At 46.1% G+C, this 21,751-nt stretch overlaps 1 pseudogene; it reads left to right on the plus strand.

The window, feature by feature from the left end:
- The first annotated feature begins 3,721 nt into the window (after positions 1 to 3,721).
- Positions 3,722 to 6,377, plus strand: LOC146867234 (uncharacterized; annotated as a pseudogene).
- Positions 6,378 to 21,751: the final 15,374 nt, after the last annotated feature.

Here is a 21,751-nt window from a genome sequence, read left to right on the forward strand (position 1 = left end):
CTCTCAAGAGCCTCGGAATCTTGGAGGGCCGGGTCGTGAGGGAAGAGAGGTGAGTAGCAGCTTCAAGCGGACGCCATCTTGCCCCTCTTGGTGACTGTTTGAAGTGTTTTTTGCACACAAACTCATCATAGCCACTGAGGAGAATGTCGAGGAGGCTGGAGGGCACAAAATAAAATTAATATTCTGTGAGCAAGAACTGGCGGTGCTAGCAGAGGAGGTGCTCACTGCAGATACCAGATAGTGAAAAAAGAAAAATATGGGAGAACATCCAGGCCAAGATCGCAAGCTGGGTGTTATGCAGCACTCGGTCGAAGAAATCAGCAAGCGCTGGTATGACCTACGGACACGGGCCAAGGAGAAGGTAGCAAGGAGGCTTGCCGGGGCAAGGCGAACTGACGGAGGACCATCCAGCCAGCCACCATCCACTCCTTTTCAGGAATTAGTTAGGAGCAACTTTGCAGCCAGAAGCTATTGTTGGGGTCACAGACATTGACTCCTCAGCCACACCCAGTACCAGCAAAGGTAAGATAAACAAATTGCAACATATACAAGTTTTATGTTACAAGATTACCAATTAGGAAGAGAGTGTAAAACTTGAATCCAAAAATATTACAGGCCACATTTTATTTGCAACCCATCAATGCATTATGGGAGTCGTAGTTAATAATACAACAGTGAACATATGGCAAATAATGTTGCTCTCTGTAGCCTCATACAAATGACAAGTAGAAACCCCATGTCAGGGAATAAAATGTATTTCAAGCAATCAATCTAAACTGAGACACACAAGTACTTTCTTGATCTTAACTATGTCTTATTCATGTCACAGAAATTTGTGGTATGTGGTCATTCTGTGTGGGTCGCATGAGGCATGTGGAATGTGTGAAGGGAGAATGTTGAGCGTAGGGGTTCGGAAGTGGGACAGTCGGTAGGACGATAAAGGGTGATGTCTCTGGTGCCACTTATGTTCGGCAAGTCAATTAAACGTTTATTGACAACCACTTAACGTCTGAAGACCTTCTTTTTCCACAATGGCGATGAGGATGGGATAAAAGCGGGTTTATTTTTATTTTTGGGGTGGGTTAGTGTGTGTGTTACCATAGCGACTATTCGACCGCCGCCGTTTTTTTTAGCTGAACTGGATGAACCTTCTATTGCTTGGGATTTGTGGATTGACCCCTTTGAAGCATATGTAGATGTTCTTGAAGAGGAGGAGTGTTCGGAAGAAATGAAGTTGTCACTTCTCAAACACAGATCAGGTGCTTTTGGTTTGAGGGAATTTAGGAATTTACCTTCTATTGAGAATGCTGGTGATGTTGGGGTTTATCAATATGCCGTTAAACAGATGCAAGAGAGGTTTGGTAGGAAGAGTAATGTCGCCATGGAGAGATTTAAATGTTATTCTAGGGCACAAAAAGAGGATGAAAGCATTGATCAATTTGTATCTGCATTGAGGGGTTTAGCAGTGACGTGTTAGTTTGACCGTTTGACATATGACCAGGTTCTCCGTGATCAAATCTTGATGAAGACAAAGTCTAATAAAATTCAAGAGAAGTTATGGTCATGTGGTGGAATTTCTTTTAAGGCAGCTGTTGATGTCGCCAGGAGTGTTGAAGTTTCGGATGAGTGCATTTGTGAAATAAGGAATGAAAACAGTGGAGCTAACTAAGTAAGTGTTGTAGCTAAGGATTCTAATGTAAAAAGTAAGAGTGAAGCTAAGACTGGGAAGAGTATTCCAGGAGGAAGATTTACTGAGTCGCGAGGGATATTGTGCTTCAGGTGTGGTTCTAGTAGCCATTTAGCCAATTCTAAATGGTGCCCGGCATTATGTAAAGCGTGTACTACATGCAAAAAGAAGGGACACTTTAGTAGGGTGTGCAAGAGTTTGGAGAAGAAGGTCAATTTTATTGAAGATGTGCATGACGATGATTTGAGTGTAATCGGAGAGGTGTCTAGCGTGCATGACAAATTGATTAATGAGGTGGATAAGGCTAAGAAATTGCCCACGTGCATTATGTGCATTGATGGTGTGGAAGTGTGTACGATGGTGGACTCTTGTGCGTAGTATACCATCATGGGTAAAAATCTATTTGAAAAAATATGGCCAGGTAGCCCGTTGTTGGAGCCAGATGTGAATCCTGGCAGCTACTCTGGCCATAAAATTCCCCTGGAAGGTTTTGTGTGGACGGAGGTGAGTTTTGGGAGTAGGACATGTCGGGGTGAAGTGTATGTAGCTAGGAAGGGTGCTACCATTTTGGGTTGGCCATACATCATGGAATTTGGTTTAATGATTGATGCTAGTTTGGAGTCTCCCGTATTTGTGGTGCAGTGTCAGAGTGAGGATGGAAGAATACATGTCCAAGCTGAGTATTCTGAACTTAAGAAAATGTATTCTGATGTTTTTTCTGATGGTGTGGTCAAGATGGCGAATTTTAAACACAAAATTATTTTGCGGGATGGTGTTTGTCCTATAAGACAAAAACTTAGGAATGTTCCTATTAATTATTGTGATAAGATGGGAGACATTCTTAAAATGTTGTGTGAGGATGGAATAATTGAGCCTGTGGAAAGCTCGGATTGGGTTTCTCCAGTGGTAATTTCCCTTAAGGCTTATTGTGACCTACGCTTATGTGTGGATTTGAGGTGCTTGAACGAGGCAATTTGGGTTGATACTTTTCCTCTCCCTAATTTACAAGAGTTAACTTCTTTTCTTGGTGGCGCTTCTTGGTTTTCTAAAATAGATTTGGCAAGTGCGTACCACCAAATTGAATTGGATGAGAACTCAAAGCATTGCACAGCTTGTATTAGTCCTGAAGGCATGTTTAGGTACCGCCGTATGCCTTTTGGCCTGGCAAGTGCTTCCACGGTCTTTCAGAAGGAAATGACAAGAATTTTGCATGGGATCGGTGGAGCGAAGGTCTTCCAAGATGACATTTTAATATTTGGCAAGGGCAAAGAGTCTCATGACTTACACGCAGTTTTGATGGCTCTTAGGGAACATGGTTCAACTGTTAGGAATGAGAAATGTGTTTTTGGCGAACGTGAGGTTGAGTACCTTGGTCATGTTATATCCAAGGATGGGATTCAGCCTAAAATCCGCCATGTGGAGGCAATTTTGTCTGCTCCAGAACGAAAGAACAAGGAACAGTTAATGTCCTTTTTGGGCCTTACCAAATTTTATTCACGATTTGTTGAAAATTACCCATCCAAAGTGGAACCATTGAAGGCATTACTTGAGAAAAATGTGTCATTTGTGTGGTCACAACAACAAAGACTATGTTTTGAAGTTTTGAAAAAGGAAATGTCTGTAACTCCTTGTTTGAAATCTTTTATGCCTTTAGCTGATTGTGTATTGTCTGTGGATGCCTGTGGGTATGGGATCGGTGCAGTGTTCTCTCAATGTATGAAGAATGAGAAATGGGTGGTGGCGTATGCTTCTCGAACATTAACATCTTCTGAACGGAATTATTTTGTGATCAAGAAAGAGTTACTTGCAGCAACGTGGGCTGCTGAGAGATTCCGGATGTATGTGTGGGGGAAGAAGTTCTAGATTTGTACTGATCACAAGCCTTTGGTGAATATTTTGAGACCTGAAGGGGGGAGGAATTTGACACCTAGGTTAGCCCATTTAGCTTCTAAATTGTAAATGTTTTGCTATGAAATTGAGTATATTCCTGGGAAGGAAAATGTGATTGCTGATGGTCTTTCACAGTAGCCTAGCATGGATGTGACTGATGTGGTGGAAGGTGTAAGCAAGTGTGAAGTTGCTTTTACTTTCAAGGATATAAGGTCTATTGAATGTGGGAGGAAGGTAGTGTGTAATGTGTTGTCTGAAGAATCATGGTTGCATGAAATGGATAAGGATGTTGTTCTGAGAGAGGTAGAGAAGTATATTGTGAGCGGTTGGCCGAGGGAGTCATCTTTACGAGGGGAGTGTTCTGCTTTTTGGAAGGTTAAGGAAGAGTTGCGTATGTTGAATGGTATCATTTTGAGAGGGGACAGGAGTGTGCCTCCTTTGGGCATGCAATGATATCATTGAGAAGAGCCACAAAGGTCATGGAGGGATGTCAAGCACCAGAAGAAGAATAAAAGAGAATTTTTGATGGCCTGGTGTTGACTCTATGGTAGATCGTTGGGTCAGGAATTGTAAGGTATGTGGTGCTTGTGAAGAGGTGGCTAAACCTTTGTGTATAACCTTGACCGTGGTAGAGTTACCTGAGGGACCGTGGCAAAAAATTACTATTGATTTTATGGGTCTGTTTTCTGCAGTATCAACTAAAGATTGTTTAGCTATCGTTTTGATTGATTATTACTCCAAGTGGCCGAAGGTAAGGATGGTCAGCAGTGTGACTACGGATGTGGTTATTGAATTTTTGGAAGGTTTGTTTTCTGGGAAAGGTGTAACAGAGATTTTGGTTTTGGATAATGGTTCCCAGTTAATTTCTTACAAGATGTGAGAGTTTTTAAAAGAGATGGGTATTAAGCATGTGAGGTCGTCGTTATATCATCTTGAGGGGAATGGACAGGTGGAGCGCTTCAACAGAATGGTTAAGGAAGCAATTCAGTTGGCCTTGTGTGCGGGATTACCTTGGAGGAAGGCCTTGCAAGAGAGCCTTTTGGCTTATCGTGTTACTCCCCATTCTGTGACCGGTAAAACACCCTTCGAAGTGCTGAGGAGGAGGAAACCTTCAACAGTGTTGGTTCCTTGGTGGTTGAGGAAAAGCGAGAATAGAATGAAGTCTAGTGAGAGTGTTTTTGATGAGGATATTAAATCTAAAGTTAAGGCGTTCCAGGTGCGTACTGTTCGTTCACGTGGTGGTAATTACCGTTGGCCTGTTGTTGAAATGGGTCAGATGGTACGTGTGAGGAATCCTAGAAGTGTATTGAAGGGTGAAGCTGTTTGGTGAGGGCCTTTGAGAGTGTGGAAGGTATTGGGTAGTGCAGTGGAGCTGGAAGATGGAAGGAGATGGAATTTTCACCAGTTGAGTTTGTGTAATGGGCAGAATAGTGTTCCTGGTGGGGAGGTGGCTACTGAGGAGGAGTGCAGTGGGTACATGTTGGGGAAGGATCGTGGTGTGGAGTTGTGCAGTGGTGATGTTGGGTTGGAAGAAGCTGCCAGTCACGAGTCTTGTGTAGCAATGTCCTGCGTCGAGGTGGCAAGTTGAGGAGAATCCCGGGTCGGTTTGCAGATTTCAAGTTGGGATATTTTTTGGTTGTTCTTCCTTGTTCCTTTTTGTTTGTCTTGTTTGTGTGGGTTCTTGAAGGGGTAGGTGTGTGGTATTGGGTCGTTCTGTGTGGGTCGCGTGAGGCATGTGGAATGTGTGCGGGGATAATGTTGAGAGTGGAGGTTCGGAAGTGGGACGGTTGGTAGGACAATGAAGGTTGATGTCTCTGGTGCCGCTTATGTTCTGCAATTAAATTAAAAGTTTATTGACCACCACTTACCATCTGAAGGCCTTCTTTCCCACAAAATACCTGCACAACATGCAGTAGAAACTGAAACTGCGGAAACTGAGGAGACTCTTCCACTGTCAGAGTGTGAAAATATTGTGTCCCCACCACCAACGACACCTGCCCCAACCAGACGCAGTGGCTCTACTCCTGATTTTTACATAGAGGCTGGTGATATTTCAACAGACATGCCTATACCACCATCAGAGGATAGACCCTTCCACAGACGTCAGTCTCCTGTCTTGCGCCAATACAATCCCCTCATGAGGCTTAGAGTGGCTGTAAGATGGCCATCAGAGGAAGGTAATGGCTCAGCTGTATTTGGTGGTCTGGAGGCATCAATGTTCAAGGTACAGCACCTACAATGCAGGCACGGGAGGTCAATGCAAAGACAGTTAGGTCACTGAATAACAACAGATGTGACATGAACGATGATGTCAAGCACCTAAACACAACAATGGATGAAGGGCAAAAAGCCACTGCCGACAATTTCAAGGCGTTGACAACTGCCAATACGGAACTGTGCACATTAATGCAGCAGGACCATGTCACACACCATAGACGTAATCACCAACTAATGGGGAGATTGGATGGGTTTACCAGATCTGTCCATCGCCTGACAAATGCAACTGCATTGCTGTCATGATGCGCGTGACCATGCAAGTGAAGATGGTACATTGTAGTGGGGATGTCGTAATAGGTTTGGTGCAAGTCGCAAACACAATTAAGAACATGCAGACTGCTAGCTTTGCAGGAAACACTGATTTAGGTGTGGGGGATAGTGAGGAGCTCTCCAGCCTCAGTAGTGTCACTGGATGGAAAATAGATGTTGCAGTTCGAGACATAGTGCAGCTACAGAAGCATCACTAAGAGATAGTACGGAGCCCGCTGAGTGGCATAGTGGAGTGCGTGGAAGGAAACAGTGATACGTTTAGTTTGAGGATGTGAGATGCCGACAGGCCTAGGACTTGAACCACACCGCCTATTTGTGACTGCTGTTATCTTCTTTTTTTGATAATCAAATTTTTATTGATTTGCAAAAAGAAAGCAACAACTATTCAGCACCATACCATAATGATTTAGGACAACATACACGAATTTGCACTACCCAGTACACAGACATTAATAGCTGTATTCTTTTTTAATTGACACAACTTACTGAATGTCACTGTTAGCGCATCGCAATAATGTTTTACATGTCATAATGACCTATGTCTTTTTTAATAGAATTGCAATTTCTGCTATTGTAGACTGTGAGAAGTTGGCCTGGTATATGCTGGTCACTAGTTAAAGTGGCCACCTTGCACCAGTACAATTCTACTCTTATGGTAGATAGGTTTAAGACAACCTTTTAAAGAAAACTATCCTAGTGGTAGCTATGGAGAGCAGCCTTCAGGCTAAATCTTTAGGGGAATGTAAATCAGCTTGTTTTACCTCATAATCTCTTGAATTACCAAATGAAAGGACACCACACAGGTATATATATAAAATATATATGTATTTATTTCTAGACACACTCTACTAATCTCTTTATGAGATTAGAAGTCAGGAACATATGCAAAAATCAATGCTTCACAACAAATTAAGCACTTATATGGCTGAGGCCCCAGGGGCGTACCAGACCATATACTAAACAAGCATTTGCAATGCAATAGGTCTCGCATTTACGAGAGTTTAAGATATTGGCATTGTAAATGACAATGGCTTTTTTTAATATAATTTGATAATTAACACATAAATAAAAGGCATTGTCATTTACAATGCCAGTAGCTCAAACCCTTGTAAATGTGAGACCTATTGCATTTAAAAGAAGGAGCCGCCATTGTGCTGGGCTGCTTGTAAAGTGAGAGCGCGCATGGCGCGATGAATGTTGCAGGAAAGCATGTCGTGCCTGCAGTAGGAGAAACTCAAAGCAAAAAGAGCTTACAGACTAAATACAACATACCATGTAACAACATAAGTAAAAGGGCCAGTCCTCATGGGAGGTTACAAATGAAGACAAGGCGGTATTAAGGAGGGACTAAGAAGCCTATTAACGTTGCTGTGAACGTTCTCAGAGTTTTTTTTATCTCTGTTCATATCACATTTAGATTGCACTGGTGTGTGTCTTTGTACTTGTGCATATAGCTTGCACTGTTGCACTCTGTGCTATACATTTTGCATTAGTGAAGCTCCTTAATATTTCTATGTGGTGAGATAAGGCGTCAGCTTCAGGGCACTCCTGTTGGTGACACCCAATGATGGCTGAACACATTAAAATAGCGCTTTTCAGGGTATGGTGCCTTGTACGGTAGCAGTGAAAATGTTCACAACTTTTCCCTTGCACTGATTTAGGCACCTGATAATTTTGTCTAAAGCGTGAGGAAACTTTTAAACAGAAACCACAACGATTTGCTTTGCCAAATGCTTACCTATAGTGCCTCTGTTGCCTGTTTACACTTTGAAGAGACCTCTGGCTCTGCTCGTGCATTCGCTTTCGAATTTAAATAGCTCATATTACCTCCTGACGAGGCGCTGGAAGCCACAGAGAACCGGCCCACTTAAAGCCCCGGAAATAGCGCTTTCTATAGCTGAGGTAAGGCAGTAAGTTAGGGCTCCACCAACAAATTACAAGAAAATGTAGGAACATAGGCTCTTATTTACCGAACAGGGTTCATGCTAATGGCAAAATGCTATTTTCCCAGTAGCACAGAAAATCCTTGCCCCCTTCCTGCTGCCGGTTTATTGTAGGGTTTCATAAAAGAAGTGCCTGTAAGAGAGGTTCATACTCAAAGTCAGTGTAGTGTCTGCTTTCCCAGCTGGACCTGACATACAACAGGTAAGCACAGGCAGCCGCAACTCGCTTCAGTGACACACAGAACAGGTAATGCAGCTGCTTTCCTTAAGTACACAACAGGTACAGTGCTCAGAGCTGCTTCTTCATTCAATGTAAGCCATCGCTTCACTCCAATGAGATCATCCTGAAATTGATGGCCTTTGCACAATAAAAGTGTTTACATACCTCAAGCTTCTTTTTCTGCTCCATAACCTTCTGTAGGATTTCCTTCTGTTTCCTGCTCAATGGTTTCTTCAATGAAATGTCCTTAGTTGCTTGTTTCTTTGCTGATTTTTTGGAGAGCAGAACTAGAGCACAGCTTGTAGCTACTACCTTCAGTCTTTCGTCATATTTCCGTTACTGGTGCGGGTAGTGCATCATTGAGGCACACTGCCCTGGTGCTGGTTGTGCAGCGGCCATTTTTACATTGACACAAACATGGGAAATAACTGGTGCAAATTGAAATTATACTGTTTTTGTGCATGCTGTTTAAAAAACAAAAATACGCTATTCCCTCAAAGTTATTACCAGCAAAATACTGGTAGTACTGTGAGTGAAAAGTAAAACTGCGAGTGTAGTTTGCACAAAGCTCTAAAATAGCACTGGAAACAAATAAAACGAGTGAAAGCAAGTTGCGGTACCATAAAGCGGGTTTGGGGTTTCATTTAATGTTCTTCCCGAAATGTGCTCCAGGCAACACGTTAATCTCTTTGTACGCCGTGTATGTGCCGCACATTTGGAGGCTTGACAATAACATGCTAGTTGGGGCTGAGCAACACCATCACTGCCGTACCAAAATGGTTAAAGGGCCGGTGCAAGGAAAACAAACTGCGAGGGGCGGAAGGAAGGAGACAATGTAAATACAAAAATTCAAATGAAAAGAAGCCGGACAAGTAAATTACAACAAACTGGTGTCCAGCACCTTAGCATTTACACTGGAAATGCTGTGCTTCTGTCAGATGGTGGTCAGAAGGCGGAAACAGCAAGGGTCTGGGACCGAAAGCAACGTTTAAAACAAGCGTTGGCCGCGCACGAGCGGCCAGAGACGCAATATGTGGTGGGGGAGGGGGAGAAGCGGGAGTTGTGTGTGCGCGTGCGTCATCGTGATCGCGATCGCTCTGAAAGCGAAAGTGATCTCGATCGCGATGACGCACGAGTTTTCAAAGTGCTGCTGGCAGCTGGCTGCGCGCGTGCACGATTGCGTGAACGCAAGCGTTAGGCCAGCCAGCAGCACTTTGAAAAGCCCACATACAAAATGTCTCTTCGAGCCAGCGCAAGCGCTGGGGCTCAGCGAGACCTAAAAAGAGGTTTTGGAATGTTGACTTGCAAGGGGACAAGGCCTAGGGCCTTTAGAATCGCTGGGTCCTCACTAATCCACCCAAGGCAGGTAAGTAAAGGACCCATGGGAGACGCGTGCATGGTGAGAACACAGCCGCGGGTCCCCAATTGATTTCAATGGAGCAAGTCGCGGTTGGATTTTTAAAGTTTTAGGGTACTTCGGAAGAGTCTACAAGCAAGCCACTTACAAGGTAAGTACTTTGAGGGCCAACACACACAGGAGCACCGGAGTGCACGAGTTACCTCACCCAGGGAAGCCGGGTGCATAGGTGTCTTTTGGTGTCGGGTCGCGGCGTCGTTTTCAATGGAAGCCGAAGAAGATTTGCTGCTTGTGAAGACTGGAGAAGTGTCCGGTGGAATCCAAGGCTGGATTCAGAAGAAGGAAGACCTGAACGCAGAAGGGACAGTGTTCCCAGTCACTTGCCAGTGACCCGGGGCCAGGAAGATGGATGCCCACGGTAGTCGGGTGATTTCAGGTGATTCATGGGTGTCTTGACTCTTCAGCCGCGAGGTCCAGGAGGCGTCGACTATGACCAGGAGCAGGATTCAGAGTGTCCCACAAACTCTGCAGCTTAATGAGGTGTCGGCAACCGGATTGAAGCCAACAAGCCTTGGCAACAGCAAGTCTTGTGGAATGTGAAGAAAGTCAGCGGTGCAGACCAGCAAGGTCTGAGGGACTCACCCAGCAAGGGTAAGTCAGGGCAGGCCTGGAGCAACCAGGGGAGCCCTTTGGTTTGATGAAGAAGTCTTCAGGGGACCCACAAGCCAGCCGGCAAGGGATCGCAAAGACGCCTCATGAGGATTCACTTCACAGGAGCCCACGGTCACTCAGGACGTGGTAGGCCTCTGATTTTCAAGGAAAATCCTGCTGGAGGCTTGGACCACTCTTGGTCCAATGCACAAGCTCGTAGAACATCGAGAAGGGGTTGCACTCGACAATAGTACACGGTACCCGGGAATTGTTGTTCCTCATCACTCGTGGGGTCCACTCGCCTCAAGTTTGCTGGGGACTCACAATGGCTATCGAGAAGTCAGGAAATCCACTTCCGGGGCTGCAGGGACTTCGGACTCCGGCGGGAGCGGGAACGTTTGCGACTGTTGATTCAAAGTTTTGGTGCCTGCCAAGCAGGGGAGTCACTCCTTGACTCCAAGGGAGATTCTTCAGTCTTCCAAAGGGTGTGGAATGTCGAAGGTCCAGGATTCTTCTTGTAGAGCGTCGTCCAGGGATATCTAGTTTGCAATGGCAAGGTTTCCCTATCTTATACTAAAGGAAAGGGAGGGACTAGCTCTATGACCACTCCTATGGGAGGGTCAGGAGAGTGGGTGGTTACACCCACTTCCCTTTGTCCAGTTTCATGCCAGAGCAGGGGCAGGTAGCCCCTGAACCGGTTTGAGCTGGCATATGCAGAGAGGAGCCTACTGCTCCCCCAGTGCAGGACTTCAAAGCACTCTAGGAGTGCACCCACCCTGCCCCAATACACTAAATCCTGTCTGAAAGGTGGTGACACCTCCCTGTGACAGGATGCCTATTGTTGGGCCTCCTCCACTGCGAGTTTCAGTCAGCAGGAGGAGGGCAGCCCAGTGTCTGTGCTGGTGGCATCCATTTTGTGATGCCAGGCTCTTTCAGATTTCTACCGTGTTTCCACAGTAGGTACATGTCTATCCCTCTAGAAGGGTGGGTTCATACACCCACACCAGTTACTGGTGTGGGGGTATGATTCCAAGGCGTTTGACACCAAACACAACATGTTTTGATGCAGCCATCCCAAAGTTAGCATTTACCGCTAGGTTATAATGCACTTAAGAGTATATGGTTTAACCGCATCCACAAACAGCCACAGAGAATAGACTCTGAGGGCTGCAGAGGGGCCCTGCTCATGCAGAGGCACCCCCTCACATGGAAAACCAAGCGCCCTGCCCTCAGGATTGATAGGGCCTGCCTTAGGGGTGACTGATAGGTTTATATGTGTGTGTGTGTAAGGTGAGATATAGGGAACCTATACCTCAGTGAGGAGTGCTAACACTACCTCACCCAGGCTGCAGTAGCAGGCCTGTGGTGTCAGATTTAGTCTGCTTCCCAGGGGTGGCATAATACATGCTTCAGCCCCTGGTAGGCCTGTGAAGTACCTACGGTACCATATACTAGGGGCTCATAAGGTACCACAGTATACAATCACTAGTGCATCTAATATGCACTCCAAGTTGTTGAGAGAGAACAGAGAGACTGGGGCCCTGATTAGCAGGGACCCAGCCAGACTATAGCCAGAAACCAGTGTAAACATCAGAAAAAAAGTGGGGGCAACATAAGTGCAGATCCTACTCTCCTACACAACCTCCCCCCAAACGCAGGGACACTAAACTAACCTTGACCAGTTGAGTCTTCGTGTTCTAAGTGGAAATACCTTGAGAGTCCATCTGCATTGGCATGTTGGGTCCCAGGTCTATGTTCCACTGAATAGTCCATCCCCTGTAGGGAAATGGACCACCTTGGCAGTTTTTGGTTTTCACCTTTCATCTGTTTAAGCCATAGGAGGATCTTGTGGTCAGTCTGAACTATGTAGTGAGTGCCAAACAAGTATGGCATCAGCTTCTTCAGGGCCCACACCACAGCAAAGGCCTCCCTCTCTATAGCTGACCAACGTTTCTCTCTAGGGGTCAGCCTTCTGCTAATAAAAGCTACTGGCTGGTCTTGACCTTCATCATTCAGTTGAGACAGTACAGCTCCCACACCCAGCTCAGAAGCATCTGTTTGGACAATGAACTTTTTGGTGTAGTCTGGACTCTGTAAGATGGGGTCAGTGCACATGGCCTGCTTTAGGTCTTCAAATGCCTTTTGACAGCTAGCTGTCCACTGAACCTTTTTTGGCATTTTCTTTGAGGTAAGATCATTTAAGGGGGGTCACTATAGATCCATATCACTTAACAAACCTCCTATAGTACCCAGTCAGGCATTAAAAGGCTCTCACCTGTGTCTGGGTGGTTGGAGCTACCCATTCCATTATGGTCTGGATTTTGCTCTGCAATGGTTGACCCTGGCCTCCACCCACAAGGTGGCCCAGGTACACAACCTGACTCTGCCCTATCTGGCACTTAGTGGCCTTGATAGTGACACCTGCTTTTTGCAGGGCCTCCAAACAATTTCTGAGGTGGACCAGGTGATCCTGCCAGGTGGAACTAAAGACAGCAATATCATCTAGATAAGCTGAGCAATAAGTTTCCATACCTGTCAGATCTTTGTTCACCAACCTCTGAAAGTGGCAGGTGCATTTTTCAAACCAAAGGGCATCACCACAAAGTGGTAGTGCCCACCAGGGGTCTAGAATGCAGTTTTGACCTTGGCATCCTCAGCTAACCTGATCTGCCAGTAGCCAGCTGTTAGGTCAAATGTACTCAGATACTTGGCTGAGGCCAAAGTATCAATCAGCTCATCTGCCCTGGGAATTGGATAGGCATGAGTCCTGGTGACTGCATTGAGGCCTCTGTAGTCTACACAAAACCTCATTTCTTTCTTACCACCCTGGGTAAGAGGTTTGGGCACAAGGACTACTGGACTAGCCCAAGGGCTATCTGAAGGCTCAATCACACCTAGTTCCAACATTTTCTGGACTTCAGTCCTGATACAGTTCCTGACATGGACAGGTTGCCTGTAGATTTTACTCTTGACAGGCAGACTGTCCCCAGTGTCCACCTCATGGGTGCACCAGGAAGTCTGACTAGGGGTCAGGCTAAACATATGTCTAAACTGTTGCAGATCTTGTCTGCATTCAGTTTGCTGATGATCAGTGAGGCTGCTTGCCAAGGCAACACCATCTACTGACCCATCATCAGGGTTCTGTGAGAGCAGGTCAGGGAGAGGGTCACTCTCCTCCTCCTCCTGTTCCTCATCAGTTGCCATGAGCAAGCCCATGTCAGCCCTGTCAACATATGGTTTCAATCTGTTGACATGGAGCACCCTGAGGGGGCTCCTGGGAGTTCCAAGATCCACCAGATAGGTGACTTCTCCCTTTTTCTCAACAATTGTATGGGGCCACTCCACTTGTCTTGGAGAGCTGGTGGGGCCACAGGCTCCAGCACCCACACTTTCTGTCCTGGCTGGTACACAGTCAGCACAGCCTTTTGGTCATGCCAAGTTTTTTGTAGTTCTTGGCTAGCCTCCAGGTTTTTAGTTGCCTTCTTCATGTATTCGGCCATCCTGAAGCAGAGACCAAGTACATAGTCCCTCACATCCTGTTTGGGAGGTTTGAGAGGTAACTCCCAGCCCTCCTTCACCAAACATAATGTACCTCTTACAGGATGCCCAAACAGAAGTTCCAAAGGGCTGTAGCCAACCCCCTTCTGTGGAACCTCTCTGTATGCAAACAGAAGGCAGGGAAGTAAAAGGTCCCATTTTCGCCTAAGCTTTTCTGGGAGGCCTTTAATCATTCCCTTTAGGATTTTGTTGAACCTTTCAACTAACCCATTGCATTGTGGGTGATAGGGAGTAGTGAATTTATAATTTACACCACACTCCTTCCACATTGCTTTTAGATACCCTGACATGAACTGACATGAAGTTGGTACCTCTGTCAGATATAACCTCCTTAGGGAAACCCACTCTGGAGAAAACTCCAATGAGGGCTCTTGCTACCACAGGGGCTGTGATGGTCCTCAGGGGAATTGCTTCTGGGTACCTGGTGGCATGATCCACTACCACCAGGATAAACCTGTGCCCAGATGCTGTTGGAGGGTCAAGGGGACCAACAATGTCAATCCCTACCCTTTCAAAGGGTACCCCCACCACAGGTAGTGGTATCAGGGGGGCCTTTGTTGTGCCACCTGACTTGCCACTGGCTTGGCAAGTAACACAGGAGCGACAAAACTCCTTGGTGTTCTCTGACATATGTAGCCAATGAAAATGTGGAACAAGCCTGACCCAGGTCTTGTTTTGGCCCAAGTGTCCTGCCAAAGGGATGTCATGTGCTAGGGTCAAGAGGAACCCCCTAAACTTCTGAGGTATTACCAACCTCCTGTTGGCTCCAGGGGTAGGGTCTCTAGCCTCAGAATATAGGAGTCCCTCATCCTAATAAACTTTATGGGACCCACTAGCACTCCCAGCAGCCTCAGCAGCAGCCTGCTGTCTGAGGGGTTCAAGAGAGGGGCAGCACTGTTGCTCTTTGCTTAGATCTTCCCTAGAAGGGCCCCCTGCCCCCAAGAACTCAACCTGATCAGGCTCAAGTTCCACTGGGGTAGTTCCTTCTTCAGGATCTGCTTCTCCTCCCTCAGGAGGGGAATCTGTGATCTGAGACAGAGGGGAAGGCACTGCCTTAACCCTACTGCTCCTCTTCTTGGGTAGCATCTGGTCCATAGTTTCAGGATCCAGAGCTGGTTCAGCTTTATGCATTTTGGCCTGTGACCTGGTCACAGCAAATACCTCTGCAGGTATGCCCAACATTTCAGCATGAGTCCATAACTCTACTTCAGACCAGGCTGAAGTCTCTAGATCATTGCCCAATAGACATTTGACAGGGAGGTCTGCACTGACTACTACCTTCTTGAGGCCAGTTACCCCTCCCCAGGAGAAATTCACAACTGCCAGACTATGGTTTGTCCTGACATTGCTTGCATTGGTAACCTGGTACATTTCACCCAGGATGATCGGCCCAGGGTCCACAAGATCCTCTGCCACCATGGTGACACTAGCACCTGTGTCCCAGAATGCCAAAGCCTGTTTGCCATTTATTACAGGCTGCTGTTTGTATTTGCCCAGGTTACTGGGGCTCACTAGGAAGGACATATCAATGTCTCCATCACAAATCAGCAATGCCTGAGTGGGTACTCTGATTAGGCCCGAGTCCACTTCAGAACCCAGGGTCAACCCTACTATACCCTTATTCTGATTTCCACCTTTGGCAACAGCAAGTCTCATGGAATGTGAAGAAAGTCAGCGGTGCAGACCTGCAAGGTCTGAGGAACTTACCCAGCAAGGGTTAGTCAGGGCAGGCCTTGAGAAACCAGGGGAGCCCTTTGGTTTGATGAAGAAGTCTTCAGGGGACCCACAAGCCTGCCGGCAAGGGATCGCGAAGACACCTTGTGAGGATTCACTTCACAGGAGCCCACGGTCACTAGGGACGAGGTAGGTGTCATACCTGTGCTTGAGAGGGAGTCGCGGCAGTATCCGAACTTCCGCATTCCCCGATATAAAACACATCGCTTCGGAAAGCCTGACACTTCGCGTTCTAGTTGCTGAATACACACTTCACTTCCGGGTATTCCCTTCCGCCTCCGGGACTCGCTCGTCAGTGGAGAAGCATCGCGCTGGATTCCTGTCCTTCTGTTTCGGATCGTAGAGGAGAGTTACCTGAACTGAAGTCCCTAGAAACACCTCGGTCTGGTCCTTCGCGGGAACTTCACCTCTGTAAGGCGGTAACGCGCTCGCGCGCATTAGAGGTTTTTTTTCCCTCCATTGAAGCTCCCTCAGCGGGCCGCTTTGGAGCTCACGTCAGTAGCACTTCGATATTCATTGATCCACAGGCTCCCGTGGTGGGTAAATAGGGGCTTTTGCCAAGGCGTTGTGGCATCTGCCTCTACTTATAATTTATCGCCGCTACACATAACTGCACCCCAATCTCTGCTGTGCTTATCAATCCATGTTGTATTGTCTTATATATCTCTAAACGTTACGGAACGAATATCCTTTTCTTCTATGCCTTACCTATGATGCTCATTATGGCAAGGAGCCGCAAATAGGTACCATAGAATCCCATAGGGTTGTGACGAGAACAACCTACATTATAGCTAATGAGTGGACTTATTGGTTGTGCTATTAACAACCAAGGGGGATTAATGCTGCCACATGACAGTCCATGACAACGCTTGCTTTAAGAGGGAGCATCACACTGGTCGTTTAAGTTGCTATCATCTTTTGTTTGGACATCCGAGGAAGAGGGGAGAATTACAGTTAGATTCTGGGACACTTATTGAGTCGTTATTGGTCTGCCTATTAAGCTGGCTGTCTGCTAACGTAACCTTTTGTTTGCAGGACTTCATTTGGATCTCAGTGGGGCTCTCGAGGTGCTGGAAGTGCGCTGGACCTGCCTTGTTTCTCATTCCCTTGTCTCCCCTCTTCCCCCCATCCACTTGTTCTGCTTTGACCTTGTTGGGTGGACTGGTGGTGGAGGGAAGTTGGGAATTGTCTTCTGTTTCCTGCTTCCTGCCCCCGCAGAGACCTCAGGTGAGCCTGACAGAACGCGAAGCCTACGTGGAATCTCTGCCTGGTCAGGATGGAGGAGAACAAGATCACCCTAGTGGACTTAGCCCATATGATAGGAAACTTACAGAAAGAAACGCAAGCCCTTTCCCTCAGAGTAGACACACTGCAGAGGAACGTGGCCAAAGAGACACCAAAAGGGGCTGAGGAAGGTCTCCCTTCCTCCTTCTCCCCCCAGGCTGTAGTTAGCAATCCAGTGATTCAGGTTACCACTCCTCCCACTATACCATTAGCCCCTCCAGAAAGATTCACGGGAGATCCTGCCCGTTTTGCAGCCTTTATTAATCAATGTCAACTGCACTTTATGTGCAAGGCTGCTTGTTTCCCCACAGAACAGGCCAAGGTGGCCTTTGTATTATCGTACCTGGGGGGAGTCGCAGCTACCTGGTCTATCCCTTTGGTAGAACGGAACGATCCTCTTTTATATAATTACACACTATTTAAGGAGGAATTAAAAAAATTGTTCGACAGGCATTCTTTTATACAGTCCGTAGATTCCGAACTGTTGAATTTGAAGCAAGGCTCTAAGGATTTGGTTATGTACATTGCAGAATTCAACCACCTGGTAGTAGAAGCAGGTTGGCCCGAAGAAAAAAGAAGTGCCCTGTTCTACAGGGGGCTTAAAGACGATTTAAAAGACGTGTTGTCTCAGGTGGTGGAACCCCCTCAAGAGTGTAAGGCCTTGATGGATCTAACCGTGAAGTTGGACCACCGTTTGCATGAGCGGAAGAAGGAGAGGGGGCGAACAGAGGCACGACTCCTGACCTGTAGAGAGAAACGCACTGAGACCGAGAAGTCTGCTACAGAGGTGGAACCAATGCAGATAGGGAGTTTAAGAGGTCCTCTCAGTAATGATGAAAGACAACGACGTCGTGACCAGAAATTATGCCTTTACTGTGGTAAACAGGGGCATTTCTTGAGAGATTGTGCGGTTAAACCAAAGAAATCAAAGGAGCAGGGAAACTAGAGAGCCTGGGATCTATGGGGACAAGAATTTCAGGCGGTTCAGGTTTAATAGTCTCCCAACCCGCAGTTGTAGAATACTCTTGTACCATGCTCTCCCATTTCCATGTAGATGCATGGTTGGAGTGGGGAGGTCACCATGTTAAGGTCCGCGCTATGGTTGATTCCGGTGCTACCGGTAATTTTATGGATATTCAGTGGGCCGCTAAGAAAAACATTCCCTGTGAAGGTAAAGCAGTTATAGAAGAAGTTCGAACCATAGATGGGAGTTCTATTAAATCAGGTCCAGTTACACACACCACCATTCCATTAAGAATGTGCATAAATGAGATACACTTGGAAACCCTTGCTTTTGATTTAATCAAATCTCCTCAATTCCCTGTTGTGTTGGGGGTCTCTTGGCTAACACAACATTACCCAACCATTGATTGGAGCCAGAGGACTGTTTCATTTGCCTCACAGTTTTGCAGTGCACATTGTCTTAAGCAGCCTAAAATTGCAGCTCCTTTGTTAGGTTCCTGTATACCAGCTGAGCCTGAACTCCCTTCCTGTTATTCGGACTGGAAGGACGTGTTCGACAAACAAAAAGCTACAGCACTTCCACCACATCGTCCCTACGACTGCAAAATAGACTTAATACCAGGGGCTCAGATACCTTGTAGTCGTATTTACGCGCTAACTGAAAAGGAGAACCTTTATCTGCGCGAATATTTAGACGAGATGCTCCGCATAGGCTTTGTTCGTCCTTCCCGGTCACCTGCCTCCTCTCCTCTCTTTTTCATCCCCAAACGCGAGAGTGGCCTCAGATGCTGTATTGACTACCGCAGTTTGAACAACAACACCATTAAAAATCGGTATCCTTTACCGTTGATTCCATCATTATTGGATCAGGTGAAGAACGCCAAGATTTTTACGAAGTTGGACTTACGAGGGGCATACCACTTAGTGCGAGTCCAACAAGGAGATGAATGGAAGACAGCTTTCCGCACTAAGTTTGGGCTGTATGAATATCTAGTTATGCCCTTCGGGCTTTGCAACGCCCCAGCCGCATTCCAATATTTCATTAATGAGGTATTGAGAGACATGATGGACATCTATGTAGTCGCATACATAGATGATACACTGGTGTATTCCTCTTCAGTGGAGGAACACGTAGGTCACGTACAGTCGGTATTACAAAGACTCCGAGACAACCAGTTATTTGTGAAACTGGATAAATGCGAATTCCATACCTCCAGGGTGGCCTTTTTGGGTTTCATTCTAACCCCTACAGGAGTCAGTATGGACCCACAGAAAGTAGAGGCGATAACACAATGGCCATTTCCCAGAACGGTGAAGGACGTCCAGACCTTTTTGGGGTTCGCCAATTTCTACAGGCGGTTTATCGACAAATTTTCTGAATTGGCGTCCCCTATTACCAAACTACTAAAGAAAAACGTTGAATTCGAATGGTCCCCTGCAGCGGACGCCGCCTTTGAAACCCTGAAACAAGCTTTTACTGAGGCTCCCATCTTGAGACACCCAGACCCTTCTCGTCCTTTTTTGGTAGAAACAGATGCATCTCAGACTGCTATCGGAGGCATTTTGTCACAAAGAGACGTTTCCACTGGCTATTTACACCCTGTTACCTTCTTTTCCCACAAACTGTCAGCAGCAGAACAGAACTACTCCATAGGGGATAGGGAGCTCTTAGCCATTAAACGAGCTTTCGAAGAATGGAGACAATATTTGTTAGGAACCCTCCATAAAGTTACCGTTCTCACAGACCATAGGAACTTACTGTTTCTGAAATCTGCACGAGCATTGTCCACAAGACAGTTACGGTGGACATCTTTCTTTAGCGAATATGATTTTGTCATCCAGTATCAGCCTGGAAGAAAACATGGGAAAGCCGATGCATTATCCCGATTGGGGTTTGATACGTATGAACCAACCCTTGACCCGCCTCCTATCATCACTGCAGATCGTATTGTAGGGGCCCTGAAACTAGAGGAGGAATATGTACAGAAAGTGAGAGAAACACAAGGCTTAGAAGAGCTAAAGGAATGGGAACAGAAATATCAAGGGAAGAGACTTGAAGGATTGTTTTTTTTGTTTTGTTGTTTTTTTTTTTTGTCCTCATACTCAACCCATTAGGAACCACCCAGGCTTTGGAGAGAAGAAAAAGAATAACACCGCCTCAGTACGCTGGATTTGTAAACTTTATCTTCAGACAAGCTTACCGGTGCTTCTTTTACTCAAACAATGGCCAAAGGCAATATCCACTATGGGGCCCATTGCTCAGCCTTAGAGGCGGTGGCAACTCATCCATGACCTGCATTTAAGGGAGAGAGGATATGTCTAGGAGAAAGGGCTATGTAATCCTTGGACAGGGGGAAAAAAAAACCCCTATCTCCATTTCATAAGTTTCCAAAATTCTTGCTTCTTCTTACTTCCTGGTCTTATAAGGTCCATCTTGGATATCCTTAGGAGAGAAGCCTGCCAGTCTTGGAATTCCGGAGGTTTAGGATCTTTCCATTTGATACAAATCTCTCTTCTTGCTATTAGGATGGAGTAAAATAGCAGATTCCTAGGTGGACCAACCAGGTTGGGTATTAACCCAAAGAAAATCAAAGGTAAGTCAAAAGTAATAGGTATCCCTAAAGAACTGAACAGCATTTTCCCCACTTGGTACCAGAAGCTCGACAAGAGAGGGCAAGTCAAAAACATGTGGACGTCTGAACCAGCCTCTTCTCCGCATCTTGCACAGCAAACGGGAGGACCTTCTGCAAATTTAGTTAGCCTCTGTGGTGAAAAGTAGGCTCTATGTATCGTGAAGATGTGATTCCTTCTTAACCAAGCAGGTTTTACAATATCCCACAGCGTCTTACAGGAATTAAGCCATAACAGTTCAAGGTCAACCTGTGGGATACAGCTATTCCACAGTGAAGATGGTAGTTTAAAGTCTCCATCCATCTCGTCTAGGATAGTACGGTACCAGAATCCAACCTCTTTTCTAAATGGGGGTTTCTGCATGGCCTGCATCTCCAACTGTGTAACCTTACCTAAGATGTATTTACTTCTAATAACATAATTTGAGGCGGCCCAGCTAGAAAGTTGGAGATATTTGAACCTAGAGAGAGAAGAACCTGTATTCTCCCGGAGGACCTCCCAAGGAATCAGTGAGCCTTCCACAAAACGTTCACCCCACCTCACTATGCCTGCCGCCCTCAACGGTAAGGACAAACTATCTTTTAGGCACTCTGGTGTCCCTGGAGAGTCCCAGATTGGAGCTAAGCTGGAAAAATACCCCATCTTCATTGCGGCACGCAGTTTGACCCAAGTTTTTAGCAAAGCCCATAATACCTTTAATCTAACTTTTTTTTTAAACTTGGGATCTTCATATTTAAGAAGTAAGCCATCTTCGGGAAGGCCACTCCCTCTTAGCATGGACAGGAACATCAATCCCATACCGCTACTTATTGGCCTCTTTAGTAGCATCCGCGAGTGGGCAAATTGAAAGGCCCAAGCATATATTTGCAGGTCTGGAGCAGCCAGGCCGCCCTTCTCTCTGCGTCTTCTTATTTTCTTCCAGGCAATCCTAGAGCCCCGAGAAGCCCAGATAAAAGTATTAAGTTCACTCTGTATTTTTGCTAGAAGAGAACTCTCAAAAAATAAGGGGATGGAATCAAAAAGAAAAGTGAACTTTGGCAAGATTGACATTTTGATCAGATTGACCCGGCCCAGCATAGACAGAGGCAAGTTGGCCCAGTTTTTCAATAATTTCCGAATTTCTTTTATGATTAATGATAAATTGTGGGAGGGGATCTTGTCAATTTCATGGAGGATGTGGATACCAAGATATCTTATAACAGTTTTTAGAGGAGGAAGGTGAGAATCTACGTACATATTCCAGGCCATAATTTCGGTCTTCGATGTATTAATCTTGTAGCCTGAAA

Source organism: Triturus cristatus, chromosome 1_2, assembly GCF_964204655.1.
Source record: "Triturus cristatus chromosome 1_2, aTriCri1.1, whole genome shotgun sequence".
Lineage (NCBI taxonomy): Eukaryota > Metazoa > Chordata > Amphibia > Caudata > Salamandridae > Triturus > Triturus cristatus.